This window comes from Anopheles ziemanni (genome assembly GCF_943734765.1).
Source record: "Anopheles ziemanni chromosome X unlocalized genomic scaffold, idAnoZiCoDA_A2_x.2 X_unloc_13, whole genome shotgun sequence".
Taxonomy (NCBI): domain Eukaryota; kingdom Metazoa; phylum Arthropoda; class Insecta; order Diptera; family Culicidae; genus Anopheles; species Anopheles ziemanni.
Window position 1 is genome coordinate 132,501 of NW_026689741.1, and position 16,311 is coordinate 148,811.

Below are 16,311 nucleotides of genomic sequence, written 5' to 3' on the forward strand. Positions count from 1 at the left end.
TGACATCTTCGCTTCTATTTAAATAAATAAATAAGCTGAAGCTAGACATCAGTAAACACCACCACAGACACCACAAGCACGCCTTCTCCTCGTACTTCCGCCTCACGCGGGAACACGGACGCTCTAAATACTTCGAATTCCAATGCCAGTATATTGTAAACCACGGGTTCTTTAATGCTAGCGGGTCGTCGCGACCCTAGTTAACATCATGGTGCACGTCTCGTGACGGGTGTCACGGCGTAGTTAAATGTATGCGATACATTTCTCAAATATAAGCGCTCAGTCATCTGTACATCATGGTAGGTTCCCACGACGTGCAATATGCGTTCAACTTATCAATGTTCATGTGTCCTGCAGTTCACATTATGACGCGCAGTTAGCTGCGGTCTTCATCGATCCATGAGCCGAGTGATCCACTGCCGAGGGTGACTAACTTGCGTAAGCCGCCGCTGTGCGCGTATACCCGTTCCCCGTAGGGAGGAGCAAGCCGCCGCTTAGAGACGAAGCATAAAGTGTCCTCATTCCACATAGGGCAAGCTGGATGAATCCATTTTACCCAGGACGGCCGAAGCGGCGTGGACCAGGGGAGAACTGAACCTTATACTTCACACCACAGTAAGTCTACGTGTCCTCTTCCACATAGGGCAAGCTAGAACTAACTATCTTACCCAGGACTGCCGAAGCAGCGTGGACCAGGGGAGGAACACACTTTTCATGGAAACGTAAGGCATCCATGACTGCCATAACGTAAGCCGCCGCTGTGCGCGTATACCCGTTCCCCGTAGGGAGGAGCAAGCCGCCGCTTAGAGACGAAACATAAAGTGTCCTCATTCCACATAGGGCAAGCTGGATGAATCCATTTTACCCAGGACGGCCGAAGCGGCGTGGACCAGGGGAGAACTGAACTTTATGCTTCACACCACAGTAAGTCTTCGTGTCCTCTTCCACATAGGGCAAGCTAGAACTAACTATCTTACCCAGGACTGCCGAAGCAGCGTGGACCAGGGGAGGAACACACTTTTCATAGAAACGTAAGGCATCCATGACTGCCATAGTGCGTAAGCCGCCGCTGTGCGCGTAAACCCGTTCCCCGTAGGGAGGAGTCAAGCCGCCGCTTAGAGACGAAGTATGAAGTGTCCTCTTCCACATAGGGCAAGCTAGAATGAACTATCTTACCCAGGACCGCCGAAGCAGCGTGGACCAGGGGAGAACTGAACTTTATACTTCACACCACAGTATTGAGTAATGTGCCCTCTTCCACATAGGGCAAGCTGGAATGTTCCATTTTACCCAGGACGGCCGAAGCGGCGTGGACCAGTGGAGGACTACACAATCATGAGGTTTGATATCGACTTGTGTGTTTCAATAGGATACCGATGGTATGGTTTGAACCGATTTGATTTAGCCATTCTGAAGTCATCACTTGGTTGAAGCGCTGAACTAGGGAGGCATCGTTTACATATATATTGGTTTTCGCATGCTCTACTAGGTTAATGTCATGAGGTTGGCTATCGAGCATGCCCAAGTGATGACTTGATTGTGTGCTTGCTTGAATTCTTCACATTTCATACCATCGGTTAGTTGTCGAATCATTCCTCGATCATAACCTTCGTTCTTGGTTCATGTATGCTCTCTTCCACATAGGGCAAGCTAGAATTAACTATCTTACCCAGGACCGCCGAAGCAGCGTGGACCAGGGGAGAACTATACTTTGTCTTGTATGCCCTCTTCCACATAGGGCAAGCTAGAACTAACTATCTTACCCAGGACCGCCGAAGCAGCGTGGACCAGTGGAGGACTATACTTTGTTCATAACACCACAGTATTGAGTAATGTGCCCTCTTCCACATAGGGCAAGCTAGAATGAACTATCTTACCCAGGACCGCCGAAGCAGTGTGGACCAGGGGAGGACTATACTTTATACTTCACACACTAGCCATACTGAAGTCATCACTTGGTGGGGGTGAACTACGGCGGTATCTATCGTTTTGGTTCGGTCTATATAGGGTCGCTTGCATGCTCATTCGAATATAATGTAATTGTGTATGGCAATATGAGCATGCCCAAGTGATGACTTTGTTTCAAGCTCAACAGGTAGGGTATTGAGTCCTCTTCCACATAGGGCAAGCTAGAATGAACTATCTTACCCAGGACCGCCGGAGCAGCGTGGACCAGTGGAGGACTCTATACTTTATACTTCACACCACAGTATTGAGTACGACTTGCATAAAGCCCCTAATGAGAACCACGAGGGCTCTCTCAATGTAGAACCACGAGGGCTCTAGTACCGATTCTCTCGGTACGGCTTGGTCCGTGTTCCTTTATGCTTGTACTCGCGAAAAGTCTCAACCCGGAGGTCTTGACTTTGTATTGTCATAGTTGGACTACGACGGGGCATCCGACCATTGCTGATCGAACACCCCTGATTCACCATCTTTCGGGTAGGCGGTACGCGTACCTCCGGACGCGGAAGTCTCAACCCGGAGGTCTTGACTTTGATTGTCATAGTTGGACTACGACGGGGCATCCGACCATTGCTGATCGAACATCCCTGATTCACCATCTTTCGGGTAGGCGGTGCGCGCACCTCCGACGCGGAAGTCTCAACCCGGAGGTCTTGACTTTGTATTGTCATAGTTGGACTACGACGGGGTATCCGACTCATCGAATACCCCAGAAGCACACCATCTTTCGGGTAGGCGGTACGCGTACCTCCGGACGCGGAAAGTCTCAACCCGGAGGTCTTGACTTTGGTTGTCATAGTTGGACTATGACGGGGCATCCGACCATTGCTGATCGAACACCCCTGTTACACCATCTTTCGGATAGGCGGTGCGCGACACCACCGACGCGGAAAGTCTCAACCCGGAGGTCTTGACTTTGTATTGTTGGATAGTCCTCTTCCACTATAGGGCAAGCTGGAAATATTCCATTTTACCCAGGACTGCCGAGGCAGCGTGGACCAGGGGAGAACTTCACGGAATCTTCAGGCATCCATGATTGCCATAGTGCGTAAGCCGCCGCTGTGTGCGTCAACTCGTTCCCCGTGAGGAGGAGTCTAGCCGCCGCTAAAAGACGAAGCATTAAGTGTCCTCATTCCACTATAGGGCAAGCTAGAATTAACTATCTTACCCAGGACCGCCGAAGCAGCGTGGACCAGGCGAGGACTACTTTATACTTCACACCACAGTATTGAGTACGACTTGCATAAAGCCCCTAATGAGAACCACGAGGGCTCTCTCAATGTAGAACCACGAGGGCTCTAGTACCGATTCTCTCGGTACGGCTTGGTCCGTGTTCCTTTATGCTTGTACTCGCGGAAAGTCTCAACCCGGAGGTCTTGACCTTGATTGTCATAGTTGGACTACGACGGGGTATCCGACCATTGCTGACCGAACACCCCTGATTCATCATCTTTCGGATAGGAGGTGGGCGCACCTCCTACGCGGAAGTCTCAACCCGGAGGTTCGGACTTAGAGTTTTTCCCATTTAAAAGTTTTTCTCTTAGCCATACTGAAGTCATCACTTGGTGAACGATTGAACTAGGGCGGGTTAATCGTTTATAGGTATCATGTGGTTTGCATGCTCTCTTAGGTTAAGGTCATGTGGTTGGCTATCGAGCATGCCCAAGTGATGACTTTGTTTCACGCTTGCTTGATTTCTTCAAGATTCCCTGTTATATAGTGTAATCATTCGAGAACAGGGAATCTTTGGTTTTGCTCAACAGGTATTGGATGTCAACTTGGTATCTAGATCGCATTAAGTCTCAACCCTTAGGTTCGGACTTGTATAGTGACATCTTGTTACGGTCTTGAGTCTCAACCCGCAGGTTCGGACTACTTAGTGTTTGATCGAATATAATATGGCAACTTGTGCCTAAGTCTCAACCCGCAGGTTCGGACTTCTGTTTATTTGGCCAATGTATGTATAAGGCAACTTGTGCCTAAGTCTCAACCCGCAGGTTCGGACTTGTGTATTTGTTCGAAGTCATGTATAAGGCAACGTGTGCCTAAGTCTCAACCCGCAGGTTCGGACTTGTTAGTGTTTCGTCAACTTTCATATGGCAACTTGTGCCTAAGTCTCAACCCGCAGGTTCGGACTTGTGTATTTGTTCGAAGTCATGTATAAGGCAACTTGTGCCTAAGTCTCAACCCGCAGGTTCGGACTTGTGTATTTGTTCGAAGTCATGTATAAGGCAACTTGTGCCTAAGTCTCAACCCGCAGGTTCGGACTTCATAGTGTTTCGTCAATGTTCATATGGCAACTTGTGCCTAAGTCTCAACCCGCAGGTTCGGACTTCTATAGTGTTTCGTCAATTATCATATGGCAACTTGTGCCGAAGTCTCAACCCGCAGGTTCGGACTTCTGGAAGGATCACTTGGCCACTAATGATCCTTCCGCAGGTTCACCTACGGAAACCTTGTTACGACTTTTACTTCCTCTAAATCATCAAGTTCGGTCAACTTCGATAAAGCAGACGCGGTTCACGAGGATCCAGCGAACGATCATCTCCAAAGACCTCACTAAATAATCCATCGGTAGTAGCGACGGGCGGTGTGTACAAAGGGCAGGGACGTATTCAACGCTGGCTGATGACCAGCACTTACTAGAAGTTCCGAGTTCATATGGACCATTGCAATCCATAATCCCTACTAAGTGAGTATTTGAGTGATTTCCCGTTCCTCTCGGAATAGGAGACACGCTGCTACCCACATTGTAGCACGCGTGTAGCCCAGAACATCTAAGGGCATCACGGACCTGTTATCGCTCGATCTCATTTTGCTAAACACAAATTGTCCTGCTAAGCAGCGTACCGTAAGTGCACTTGCGCACACGAACAGCGAAGGTGTCAGGTCATACTCCACCGAAAGGTCCTAACCCGTTCCAATCGGCATCGACGCATTAACGCTGACTGCGTTCTAGTTAGCATATGTGAGTCACGTTCGTTATCGGAATTAACCAGACAAATCAATCCACGAACTAAGAACGGCCATGCACCACTACCCTTAAATTTGAGAAAGAGCTATTAATCTGTCTCACCTCCATAAGTTCGGACCTGGTAAGTTTTCCCGTGTTGAGTCAAATTGAACCGCAAGCTCCATTTCATTGTGGTGCCCTTCCGTCAATTCCTTTAAGTTTCAACTTTGCAACCATACTTCCCCCGGAACCTGACTTTGGTTTCCCGGAAGCTACTGAGAGCACCTGGTTGTAGCGTCTCCCAATTGCTAGTTGGCATCGTTTACGGTTAGAACTAGGGCGGTATCTAATCGCCTTCGATCCTCTAACTTTCGTTCTTGATTAAAGAAAGCATCCTTGACAAATGCCTTCGCTTTAGTTAGTCTTACGACGGTCTACGAATTTCACCTCTCGCGCCGTAATACTAGTGTCCCCAACTACTTCTGTTAATCATTACCTCCGGTCTGAGTACAAACCAATGAAAGATTAGACCAAGGTCGTATTCCATTATTCCATGCAAGATTATTCTAGGGCGTTTGGGCACCCTGCTTTAAGCACTCTAATTTGTTCAAGGTAAACGTGAGCGGTCGAGCTCTATGTTACACTTGCACCCGTTGAAGGGCACACCATGACACAGACTTGGTGCCCTACCACACCATTGAGTCGCAACCAGATTCCGACTTGGCCCACCGACCACGGGTTGACCGGGTCGGCGGAGCCGGACTGTGTTGGACAAGTATCAACTTCGAACGTTTTAACCGCAACAATTTTAATATACGCTAGTGGAGCTGGAATTACCGCGGCTGCTGGCACCAGACTTGCCCTCCACTTGATCCTCGTAGAAGGATTTATGCTCTACTCATTCCAATTATGAAACATCATTAAAGAGTTTCATATTGTTATTTCTCGTCACTACCTCCCCGTCCCGGGATTGGGTAATTTACGCGCCTGCTGCCTTCCTTGGATGTGGTAGCCATTTCTCAGGCTCCCTCTCCGGAATCGAACCCTGATTCCCCGTTACCCGTTGCAACCATGGTAGTCCTCTATACTACCATCCATAGTTGATAGGGCAGATATTTGCGAGATCTGTCGTCGGTGCGAGACCATACGATCAGCATCATTATCCAGACTTCAACTCAATGACACGGAGAACCCGCGATTGGTTTGACTAATAAGTGCACCAGTTCCCGCGAGGGTCCTGGCATGTTGCATGTATTAGCTCTAGATTTTCCACAGTTATCCAAGTAACTAGGTTGATGATCTCGTAAATTATAGCTGTTATACTGAGCCTTATGCGGTTTCACATTAAATCTGTTTGTACTTAGACATGCATGGCTTAACCTTTGAGACGAGCGTATATTACTGGTAGGATCAACCAGAATTCCGACTTTGCGTTCGAATGTTCATTGTCCCATTGCACCCGGAGGAGCAAACACCACGTTCTATATGTTGTCAAGTCCGGTAGCACACGGGAGGCGAGCCCCCGTGCGAACCTCATTGCCCTCGTATCACACACACCCGATGCACCGGACAGGCACTTGAGCGGCATTCGACTCCGCTAAGCGCTCGTGCGCCCGATTGTGCATGCGCTGACGGGGCCTTCATACCCCTACCACAGCGACCTTATGCCAAACTTCCATGAATACTTAGGTGAGCTGACAAGGGCCTTCATTTCCCTACCATCAACTAAAGGACACGCTAGGCGCGTCCGATCATTGCAACTGCGGGGCTTTCATACCCCAATCACCACAGTACGCAATTCAACAGAGTTTAATCACAACCCCCCCGGACATGGCACACTATTAACTTGCAACAAAACTTAGTGTGTGCCGGGCACATCGGTTCCACAAAATCATTCCCGATGTACCCCAATTGGGGTTGTGAACGCATCCATGGTCCTCTGACACACCCAACCAAGCGTGGATACTACATACCTCAAACACCCAGTACACTAACAGACAAATCAACATATGGTTGCTTTCCCCCAGACATTTGCCAATCACTTGGCACCCGGACGGGAACTCGCTCCTGATTGCGCCATTGCCACCCATTTGCCAAGAGCGAGTTCTGTATGTAGATTTCATTTGGAAAGACAACCGTGTACTGGATATTCTATCCGACGATTACAGATGACGAGTACGAGACTCGACTACACTCACGGATAATACATTTTGGGTCGAGATTGCTTTCGGGGTTTTCGATTGGTCTTGCGCTTGTAAACGTATAACTTTGACTTGTGGTAACCTCGGTATGTTAGTCGATCACGTGGTTGTGAACTGGGTACGGGTGGGCAATCTGTTCACTTGCACTCTGGGTAGGAATATGGTGAGCGCTATAGGTTAAAGATCATGGTATGGTTCCATCGTGATGACTTTCGCTAGATAGTAGGATGTTTGGATAGTTATAACGTTTTTGGCCATTTGTTCATAGTGTTCGGTTCATTGAGGAATTCGATTGGTCTTTGCTTCACACACGTGGTCGATCACTTGGATGTGAACTAGGGTGAGAATAAGGTGTTCACTAGTGCTCTTAGGTTTTGGATCAGTACTGAGCACTTGATTGGTTTCGCATAATATGTATCCATAGTGATGACTCTTTCCAGCTTAAGATTTCGTTACCAGTTTCGAATCCTCCCCACGTTCGCTTTTACTTGGTTAGGTTTTCGAGTGTAGATTTGAAAGCAATCTCATGTATGTATCCCATCTGATATAAGCCACTGACAGTTCATGTCACCTCGTTCAACTCTCGCTGGGTCACAGAAGTATGTTACTGCGCCCATTATCCCTACTCGGATAGGTTCGGTTCGTTCGTTTTATACTACGGTGAGTAAACTCAATTTGTGCATCGCATAGCCATGGAAAGCAAGCTTTCGCGGGCCTCTTCGACTGTTTTGATACGAGCTGTGCCCGTGATGCTTGTCATCCCAGGATACTAGACCCCTTTGGACGACCGCATGACCATCAGAAAGTAAATTCCACGTTCGATTTGGGGTGTGAACCCCGAACATAAAGTCTTTGTGTAGAACCACGAGGGCTCTATAGTACCGATTCTCTCGGTACGCTTGGTCCGTGTTCCTTTATGTTCGTACTCTTGTGAATAAGATTCACGTTCGTTTTGGGATATTTGCTACTGTCACCGTTTGAGTACTATGGGGCTTGAACCCCTAACATAAAGTCTTTGTGTAGAACCACGAGGGTTCTATAGTACCGATTCTCTCGGTACGCTTGGTCCGTGTTCCTTTATGTTCGTACTCTTGTGTGTATAATATTCATGTTCGGTTTGGGATATTTGCTACTTTCACCAGGGTCCCGTTCTTCATACAAGTCTGCCTTGCTAATGTGGTAACTTTATAGTGTAGTTCTGACATCCCAATTTTGGGACTTAGCCGATTTTTCGTATATTTCCATATGACCCATAGGGTCCCTTTCTTCATACAAGCTTGCCTAGGGCGATCGGTCAAAACTTGTCTTACTATTCGATTGGTCTTCGCACTTTCACCCTAGGCAGTTCGCCTAGGTCTGTCTTCTTGAGGAGGCCAAAACCCGAAATAAGGAGGTTCGGCCGACCCTGAAACCTCCCCTGTCTGAACTACACTAACCCGATTTTTCAGGGTCCTCAGCGCCATACAACTTTGCCTAGGTCACTTGTACTCTTGACTTAGGCCATCTGACTTGGTCCGTGTTTCTTCCTAGGGTTCACCTAGGTACTTTGCCTTGCTTGCTGTGGTAACTTTTTAGTGTAGTTCAGACATCCCAATTTTGGGACTTAGCCGATTTTTCATGTATTTCCATATGACCCATAGGGTCCCTTTCTTCATACAAGCTTGCCTAGGGCGATCGGTCAAAACTTGTCTTACTATTCGATTGGTCTTCGCACTTTCACCCTAGGCAGTTTGCCTAGGTGTAGCTTCTTGAGGAGGTCAAAACCCAAAATAAGGAGGTTCAGCCGACCCAAAAACCTCCCCTGTCTAAACTACACTAACCAGATTTTTCAGGGTCCTCACCGTCATACAACTTTGCCTAGGTCACTTGTTCTCTTGACTTAGGCCATCTGACTTGGTCCGTGTTTCTTGCTAGGGTTCACCTAGGTACTTTGCCTTGCTTGATGTGGTAACTTTTTAGTGTAGTTCAGACATCCCAATTTTGGGACTTAGCCGATTTTTCATGTATTTCCATATGACCCATAGGGTCCCTTTCTTCATACAAGCTTGCCTAGGGCGATCGGTCAAAACTTGTCTTACTATTCGATTGGTCTTCGCACTTTCACCCTAGGCAGTTTGCCTAGGTGTAGCTTCTTGAGGAGGTCAAAACCCAAAATAAGGAGGTTCAGCCGACCCAAAAACCTCCCCTGTCTAAACTACACTAACCAGATTTTTCAGGGTCCTCACCGTCATACAACTTTGCCTAGGTCACTTGCACTCTTGACTTAGGCCATCTGACTTGGTCCGTGTTTCTTGCTAGGGTTCACCTAGGTAGTTTGCCTTGCTTGATGTGGTAACTTTTTAGTGTAGTTCTGACATCCCAATTTTGGGACTTAGCCGATTTTTCATGTATTTCCATATGACCCTTAGGGTCCCTTTCTTCATACAAGCTTGCCTAGGGCGTTCGGTCAAAACTTGTCTTACTATTCGATTGGTCTTCGCACTTTCACCCTAGGCAGTTTGCCTAGGTGTAGCTTCTTGATGAGGCCAAAACCCAAAATAAGGGGGTTCGGCCGACCCAAAAACCTACCCTGTCTAAACTACACTAACCAGATTTTTCAGGGTCCTCAGCGCCATACAACTTTGCCTAGGTCACTTGTTCTATTGACTTAGGCCATCTGACTTGGTCCGTGTTTCTTCCTAGGGTTCACCTAGGTACTTTGCCTTGCTTGGTGTGGTAACTTTTTAGTGTAGTTCTGACATCCTCATTTTGGGACTTAGCCGATTTTTCGTAAAATACCATATGACCCATATGGGTCCTTTCCTTCATATAAGTTTGCCTTGCTTGGTATGGTAACATTTGAGTGTAGTTCTGACATCATCATTTTGGGACTTAGCCGATTTTTCGTAAAATACCATATGACCCATATGGGTCCTTTGCTTCATATAAGTTTGCCTTGCTTGGTGTGGTAACATTTGAGTGTAGTTCTGACATCCCCATTTTGGGACTTAGCCGATTTTTCAATCAATACCATATGACCCATCAGGGTCCTTTGCTTCATATAAGTTTGCCTTGCTTGGTGTGGTAACATTTGAGTGTAGTTCTGACATCCCCATTTTGGGACTTAGCCGATTTTTCGTAAAATACCATATGACCCATCAGGGTCCTTGCCTTCATATAAGTTTGCCTTGCTTGGTGTGGTAACATTTGAGTGTAGTTCTGACATCATCATTTTGGGACTTAGCCGATTTTTCGTAAAATACCATATGACCCATCAGGGTCCTTTGCTTCATATAAGTTTGCCTTGCTTGGTGTGGTAACATTTGAGTGTAGTTCTGACATCCCCATTTTGGGACTTAGCCGATTTTTCGTAAAGTACCATATGACCCATCAGTGTCCTTTGCTTCATATAAGTTTGCCTTGCTTGGTGTGGTAACATATGAGTGTAGTTCTGACATCCCCATTTTGGGACTTAGCCGATTTTTCGTAAAGTACCATATGACCCATCAGGGTCCTTTGCTTCATATAAGTTTGCCTTGCTTGGTGTGGTAACATTTGAGTGTAGTTCTGACATCCCCATTTTGGGACTTAGCCGATTTTTCGTAAAATACCATATGACCCATCAGGGTCCTTTGCTTCATATAAGTTTGCCTTGCTTGGTGTGGTAACATTTGAGTGTAGTTCTGACATCCCCATTTTGGGACTTAGCCGATTTTTCGTAAAATACCATATGACCCATCAGGGTCCTTTGCTTCATATAAGTTTGCCTTGCTTGGTGTGGTAACATATGAGTGTAGTTCTGACATCCCCATTTTGGGACTTAGCCGATTTTTCGTAAAGTACCATATGACCCATCAGGGTCCTTTGCTTCATATAAGTTTGCCTTGCTTGATGTGGTAACTTTTTAGTGTAGTTCAGACATCCCCATTTTGGGACTTAGCCGATTTTTCGTAAAATACCATATGACCCATCAGGGACCTTGCCTTCATATAAGTTTGCCTTGCTTGGTGTGGTAACATTTGAGTGTAGTTCTGACATCCCCATTTTGGGACTTAGCCGATTTTTCGTAAAATACCATATGACCCATATGGGTCCTTTGCTTCATATAAGTTTGCCTTGCTTGGTGTGGTAACATTTGAGTGTAGTTCTGACATCCCCATTTTGGGACTTAGCCGATTTTTCGATCCATACCATATGACCCATCAGGGTCCTTTGCTTCATATAAGTTTGCCTTGCTTGGTGTGGTAACATTTGAGTGTAGTTCTGACATCCCCATTTTGGGACTTAGCCGATTTTTCGTAAAATACCATATGACCCATCAGGGTCCTTTGCTTCATATAAGTTTGCCTTGCTTGGTGTGGTAACATTTGAGTGTAGTTCTGACATCCCCATTTTGGGACTTAGCCGATTTTTCGTAAAATACCATATGACCCATCAGGGTCCTTTGCTTCATATAAGTTTGCCTTGCTTGGTGTGGTAACATTTGAGTGTAGTTCTGACATCCCCATTTTGGGACTTAGCCGATTTTTCGTAAAATACCATATGACCCATCAGGGTCCTTTGCTTCATATAAGTTTGCCTTGCTTGGTGTGGTAACATTTGAGTGTAGTTCTGACATCCCCATTTTGGGACTTAGCCGATTTTTCGATCAATACCATATGACCCATCAGGGTCCTTTGCTTCATATAAGTTTGCCTTGCTTGATGTGGTAACACATGAGTGTAGTTCTGACATCCCCATTTTGGGACTTAGCCGATTTTTCGATCCATCCCATATGACCCATCAGGGTCCTTTTTCTTCATATAAGTTTCCCAAGACTTAGTGCTTTTTACCTTTGGACACCAATATCACCCTTACGGGTTTCTTTGATCTTCTCACTTTGTATTGGCCAAATGTAGGTCTTGCCATGCCAAACATATAATTGTTCTACACCAAGTCTCTATCTCGTACCGCCAGCTCGGTACATTCGATTAACCTGCCCTTAAGGCACCCGGGACTTAGCCATTTTTTCACATTTTTCATGATTTTGAGGCAACTTTTCTCGACTTTGTCACCTTATATCACCAAGATCCTTTCCCTTTAGCGCTTCACTCTGTTCGTATGATATTTAGCGCTGACTATCACCTTTCTGTCGCTGAGCTCAACTTCTTATTCGGTGCCATAGAGCCAGAGATATTTGGTGTATGCTGTTATAAGGGAAGTTTGTCACTTTTTCAAAGGCCCACTTTGGGACGCCCATATCTCACCTTCAGGTATCTTCGATCTTCTTGTCGTCTATGGACGAAACTTAGGCCTTGTCTTGGCCAACTTATAAATGTTCTACGGCCAAGCCGTATCTCTTACCGCCAGCCCGGTATTCATGGACTTAGTCGGATTTTCGCCTCTCGTGGTAACAATTTCTGACTTTGACTCACAATAACACCCGAACGGTCACATGCTAGCGCTTTGCTTGGTAGGAATTATAGTTAGCGCTACCTTTTCTCTTTCCATCGATACCTTGTTCGTTCCATTCCATGCCATACAGCCGAAGTTATGATGTTTCCCGTTTTCCATATCATGTGGAGCTTATGCTCTGGGAAAACCATCTAACACCTGTACCACCCTTTTGGGTACCACCGATCTCGTCACTATGTTCGGGCCAAATATAGGTTATAACATGCCCAACATATAATTGTTCTACACCAAGTCTCTATCTCTTACCGCCTGCTCGGTATTTTACTCGTAAGTCCAAATTTCACAACTTGTACTTTTTGGCCCAATGTACTCGAGTTTCAATTTTGGTAACATTTTTCGACTTTGACACTTAATAACTTCCAAATCATGCTAGTTAGCGCTTTGCTTTCTTCTAGTCGTATCTAGCGCTGGGTGTTACCTTTCCAAAACATATCCTAGCTTAACAATCCATGCCATACAGCCGGAGCTATACGGTGCACAAGTCAAATCCATTTTAGCCATGTTTCATTTTTGCCAATTTTTGACCACTCGTATCACCCTTCCAGAGTGGTCCGATCTTCTCGCTGTCTATGGACGACTTTTAGGTCTCGTAGAGGCAAACTTATAAGTATTCTACGTCAACCCGCTATCTCTTACCGCCTGCTCGGTATTCTTGGTCTTGTGTGATTTTTGGAAATTTTGGTATTATTTTTCCACTTTGTCGCTTAATAACTCAGTTTTGCTCAACACTTAGCGCTTCGGTTGTTTGGGATTATAGTTAGCGCTCGGTTCGACCTTTCCAACACTGATCTTAGCTTGTCGATCCGTTCCATACAGCCTGAGTTATTCGCGATACCGTGTTTCAACCCATTTCTCAAGTCTCGTTTCGGTCCAACTTTGAACCAACCATATCACCCTCTTGAGTACCTCCGATCTTCTCGCACTATATTGGCCAAAGTTAGGTCTTGTGGTAACGTACTTATGATTGTTCTACGCCGTGTTCGTAGCTCTGGTCGTTCGCCCGCTATTTTCGATCATAAGGTGAATTTTTGCCTCTAAACCACCATTTTTCACCTTTGCCCTCTAATATCACCGACTTGCTCAACACCTAGCGCTTCGCTTGGTAGGACACATAGCTAGCGCTCGTCAAGACCTTTCCAACGCATATCCAAGCTTTCCGATCCGAGCCATACAGCCTGAGCTATAGGCGATACCGTTTTTCCCATTTTCTTGGTCACACGCACTTTAGGGTACCCCTTTTTGCCTTTGACCCTTAATACCTCCTCCGGGTCACTAGTAGGCGCTCAGCTTGGTAGGAAACATAGCTAGAGCAGGCCTTCACCTTTCCAAAACTGCCGAAAGTGTACCGATCCGACATCTAGAACCAAAGTTATGGTCATTCCCATCATGCTCTACTTTCATGGTCAACCTCCACCAAGCACACCTAGGTTGGACCAACTTTCACCAACTCATCTCGAACCCCAAATTTGCTTCGACCTACTAGGTTTCCCTAGTAAAGTGGTCAAAACATCCATTACAACACGACTGGTCTTTCTGGTGGTCGACCTAGGCGACTTTGTTCGACGACCACCACCCCATGGAACTAAAAGACGTCCCTTGATACGGACCACCGATACATTTTCCGGCCTGTCTAAACTACACTCATCGAAATTTTTTTGGGTCCCCACCGTCATACAAGTTTGCCTAGGTCAAGTTTTTCTTCCGGATCGGCCGCGGACCTCACTTTTCATTATCTAGGGAGGCCATAGGGCCCCAAAAGGGGTTTTTTAAAATTTTCGACACTTTCGACTTTGGTCGGATTTTTTCCGATTTTGGTCCGACCTAGGGACTTGGTGGTCCAAGGAGCCTCGGGACCAAACTTTTTTCTCAGGGGTCCCTACCTCCATACAACTTTGCCTAGGTAAATTTTTTGTTCCAAATCGACCGCGGATTTCACTTTTCAATATCTGGGGCTCGTGTAGAGTCCGAATATGAGGTTTTCTCATTTTTCGACATTTTCGACTTTTTTCGACTTTTTTCGGGTTTTTCGACCTAGGGGTCCGCCGAACAAATTTTGGGTCAAAAATTTTTATTGAACTAGTCGAAAGTACGCAAAAAGATAAGACTTTTTGCCGAAGACACCATGCCCCGGAACCGACTCCTTCCCCTTCAAAATTGGGGACAAACGTGATTTTTGAAACTTTTCCTTAGGGAGCCCAAGACTTAGAAAATTTTCAAATTCTCGATTTTTCGATTGCGAGCTAGCGCTTTGCGGTCTTCGGCAATGTTGTAGATCTCGACGAGATAAGACTTTTTGGTCAAGGGACATTTTGCCCTCCGACCCCTCCTTCCCCCCGCAAATCGCCCCCCAAAGTGCAATTTTTGCATTTTCACCTCTTTGCACGCACTGTTCGGCCCAAATGGCCACTTTCTATGGGTCTGAGCGCTTTGCGGTCTTCGGCAAACTTTTAGAGCGTACCAAGCCCTAATTATAATTGTTCTACACCACCTTCGTACCTCTTCATCCCTGGCCGCTATTCGCGTACCAAGGTAATTTTTGTTCATTTTGTCAACATTTTTCATCTTTGACTGCTTATATCGGCCTTGCCATGAACCGATAGCGCTTCGCTGTGTTCTAACGTAAGTTAGTACTACTCAATACCTTTTCAAATCATGTCTTAGATTGTCATTTGCTTGCTTACAGCCGGAGCTATGAGTGATACCGTAAAAAGTACCGAAACTTGGAAAAATCCTTGGATCGACCATATCCCCCCTTTGGGGGCCAGATATCGAAAAAAGTTCTGATTCAAAAAGTTGCGCCTTAACGTGTTCTAGTTATGCCTAGAACATTTCACTTCGCTAGCTGGCCTGCAACTTAGCCGTAATTGGGATTTTAGGGTGTTCATGGAGGGCCCATTTCCTGCGACTTGGTATCTTTTGGGCCCTATGTTTCTCTAATATCTCCACGAGTTTTCCAGGTAGCCTTCTCATACTTTCAGGGTGCCTAGAACACCTCAAGACCTTTCCAACGCTATGCCGTTCGCCTCGCTCGGACATCTACAGCCAAAGTTATTCGAGGTACACGGTACCTTACCCTGTTTTCTCAGTACTTGGTCGAAAATTTCGATCAGCCATATGACCGACTTGGACAACCCTGAGCGGGTTGGCCCCATATAACTAAACTTTCGTCTCGTGTAGGCAAACTTATAAATATTCCACGTCAACTCGCTATCTCGTACCGCCTTGACGGTATACTTGGTTCAAGGGCCATTTCCAGCGACTTGGTCGCAATTTCGCTCTAAGTTTCGCTAATACCTTCGTCCGTGGACATGGTGATTTTTTGTTCGTATTTTTCCTTGATAGTCCCACTCAAGACTATTCCATACCAGAGCCAAGCGTCCCGCTAAGTGCCATACAGCCTGAGCAGTAATTCATGAAAGGTACCTCTACCAGTTTTTGCCATACTTGGGTACAAACTTTGTATCGCCCATATCTCCACTTTGGAGGCCAGCCAGCACCTTTGCCCCATATACTTTTTTCTTGGTCATACCATGCACTAAATATAATTGTTCTACGCCAACTTGCTATCTCTTCTCTAACTTGCCGTTATTCTTGGTCCAAGTCCCATTTCATTCGTTTTCGGACCCATTTTGCTATATGTTTCACTAATAGCTTCGGCCATGGACAAGCTGATATTCTGTTTGTATTTTTGCTTGATAGTCCCACTCAAGACCATTCCAAAACACACCGCAACTTGTCGCTCGGTGGCAAACTGACCGA

The 16,311-nt window shown here is 46.2% G+C and overlaps 1 non-coding gene across 1 annotated transcript; it reads right to left on the reverse strand.

The window, feature by feature from the left end:
* Window positions 1–273: 273 nt before the first annotated feature.
* Window positions 274–428, reverse strand: LOC131291700 (5.8S ribosomal RNA). Its single transcript, XR_009189470.1, has one exon. It is a non-coding gene; the product is annotated as a 5.8S ribosomal RNA (ribosomal RNA).
* Between the last annotated feature and the right edge of the window lie 15,883 nt (window positions 429–16,311).